Source organism: Equus caballus, chromosome 16, assembly GCF_041296265.1.
Source record: "Equus caballus isolate H_3958 breed thoroughbred chromosome 16, TB-T2T, whole genome shotgun sequence".
In the NCBI taxonomy this organism is placed as follows: domain Eukaryota; kingdom Metazoa; phylum Chordata; class Mammalia; order Perissodactyla; family Equidae; genus Equus; species Equus caballus.
In genome coordinates, this window is record NC_091699.1 from 96,662,432 (window position 1) to 96,665,619 (window position 3,188).

Here is a 3,188-nt window from a genome sequence, read left to right on the forward strand (position 1 = left end):
TGTTTTTGCATTCCCACATCACGGATAGTCAAAGACTTTCAGATGCTCTCACGTTCTCCTTCCCTCTGTCCTTCCAGGGCCCCTAACTGTGGACCGTTCCCAAGGCCGCTCCCCTGTCTTCTCCTTCTCACGATTTCCTTAGACGGCCACCCACACTTTGCTTGGGTGTCATCTACACGACAGTGAATCCAAATACCCTATCTCGTCATTCAGTCCCTCACCACCTGGCCATTCAAGTCTTACCTAAAAGTGGACCAGCCTGAAGTGACCTGGGAGTCCAGACCCGAGTAAATCTGGAGGGAGCCTTCTAGAGACAGGGAACAAACTTGACGTTTTGAAAGAATAGCAAACAGTTCAGTTTGTCCGGAGTGTGGGAGAGAGGGAGCACGGAAGGACACCCGACTGGAGCAAATACAGGATCACATTATGTAGCACCTGGTGGGCTATGGATCTTGTGAAGCTTTTGCATTTTATTTTAAATATGGTATCTTTGGAGGCTTGAGGCCATGGGAGTGACCAGTTCTGGTGACACTTTTAAACAATCACTCTGACTGTTGGGTGAAAAATGGCAGGAGAGGCAAAGACGGAAGCAGGGAGCACAGTGAAGGTGGGTTCAGCTGTCCACGTCCAGACACAGACCAGGAATGAGTGCACAGTATGAGCCAAGGCTAGCCCACAAAAGCTCATTTAAACTATAACATGCCTGAAGTTGTTTAACTTACCCTGAAAAATAAAGAGGCACTATTTCTATAATAGTAATGAATAGTAATGAAACGAAACAGAAAAGCAATACCACTTAATATGATTTCTTGTTGATCCTCAGTCTTTATGCTGGCATTTGAAGCAAAACTGGTTTTATTAAAAGATTTGGAGTTAGGAAGAGAATCATAGAATGTCTGCTGGGAACTTCTGGATACTTTAAACAGGTTTAGAAGGGAAGCAGAGGAAATAGCTCTATGTGGTATTTAATCAGACTTTGAAACTCATGACATTCCACGTAAGAGTGTGGGGCTTATCGTCCATGATTCACATTATCTTTATCTTTGAGATGACAAAGACAAGAAGAGGACACGAGTGAGAGAAAAACATCAGGGGCTTGTTCTGAGGTAAAAGAGAAAGAGTTGGAATAAAGCTGAGAGAGGAACGGAATTCAAGAGGATATCGTGTCCATAATAAACCCAGCTGAGGGGGAATTACCTGAGCTGTGAAAAGTAGAAGACCACCACTTGTGCGTGGCCCGCCTCAGTGAGAAGGAAGAATCAGTGTGAGAAAGAAGAGAAAATGTAATGGCTGGATAGTGAGAGCATCACAGCTCCAGAGATGAGAGGCAGAGAACCAGACAATAAAGCATATAAATGGCAAGTTTATGAGTCCAGGTTTGTTCATTTAAATAAACCTTACACTGTCAATTGATTTATCGATTATCAAGAGATTGCCCTTACTCTCTTAGAGCTAATAAAGAGTAGAAGACCCTTTCAGAAAGTTTAGGGAACCAAAACAGTAGACACCTCCACTTAAGCTTATTTCAGTGGTGTCGAGGAATTTCCCGCTCCAGAACATATTGAGATAGTAGCTACATATATTCTAGCAAAGGGTAGCCTTCTGAGCTCTGTTGGCAAAACACTGCCATGCTTTAATCTGGGAACAGAGTTTACTCTTATGAAATAGGATGTTAGAGGACGTATAGTTCTTGGTTGTGGATTCTTATTGAAGTAGTCCCTTTATTATTTGATAATATATTCCAAAGTTTACACCTGCTTATGTGTGTGTGTTCGCGCGCATGTATATGTAAACACGGAAGGACACGCCAGATTCCTTCTGGACAATGTATTATAATTTAAACATGCCCCTGTTAATGATTTCACTGGAATCCCACTTCAGGACTCTATATGAAAAACTGATAAAAATTGAGCTCAAACACATTGACATAAGGTTATATTCTATGAAAATATCACATATACTTTAAATGTCACTACTGCACAGTCTCTTCAGTCTAATTCATTATAAAACTGACAAAAGGATAAATGCATGCTAAAGCATAAATAAGTGCCTTGACATTTATAGCAGTATGAAAATTAATATGTTTTTAAAATAATAAACCCCAAAAAAATCTCCTATATTTTTATCTTTCCTGGCCAGAGAAATTGTGTTAGCAGCATGCCAGCAAGAATCATCCTAATTCTTGTGAACACGACTTTCACTGCAGTGTGGGCTGGTCCTTAAATACATTTCTCACTAGTGCCTCTATTTTTAATTTCTAATTCAACACGGGCTTCTTAATTCACTGTCTCTAAGTTGCAGGCTATTTACAAAGGCCGAGGTGAAACACTAAGCTTTCACTGAGTGTTTTGTTTTCAGCTTTTCTCCTCCTGAGGAATAACACAAAATGGACCTCTTTTGAAAACGTGGTAAGGATATATCTGGTGCATTTTCTTCTGCAATATTCAAAATAGACTTCCTGCATCAGCAATGACAGTGCTCTCTCAACCGAGCAAGAACCAGCTGAAGGACCGTCTGCACACAAAATGCACAGAGGAGATCAGTCTCAGTGTGTGAAGGTTAAGTGCAGTCATTTCAAAACAACAACAGCAAATTCTTAATAGTGTTTAGATTTTTAAGAAAATAATGGCTTGGTCTCTCTCTGTCTCTATCTGCCTATGTCTCTGGAAAGTCTGCGCGTCTGGGTTCTGGATTTCTCGTTGTTGTTAAAAAGAGATGCATGAGCAGTTGGTACTGTGCAGTGCAGGCTATTTTTACTTTTATTCATCATGATTTTGAACAACGGTTATAACAGGGTTCAAACATCACCCATGGGACAAAGGAAAACTTTCCTTTAAAGCCCACAAGATATGCATTTTCATTTCTCCCTATAGACAGGTGCGGACTTTTAATAGTCTCCATTGCTCCCCTGCATCACAGTGCCAAAGAAGCAGCATCCTACAAGAAGATTTTATAGCAAATGTTTCCTCACAAGCTTTATGATGTCATCACTTCCAATTCCTACAGGCTGGGAAACAACAAGGACATTACTATTTATGAGGCTTTGAGATTTATTTTACTTTTTAAAAGTGGCCATGTGAAACTAGTCTTTGGTGATAGTAGCAGGAATAGTTATTACCTTGGGGGGAAGGTGGCTACTTATCGACTGGGAGGGAGCCCGAGGGAGCTTCTTACTATCTTGTCCTGGG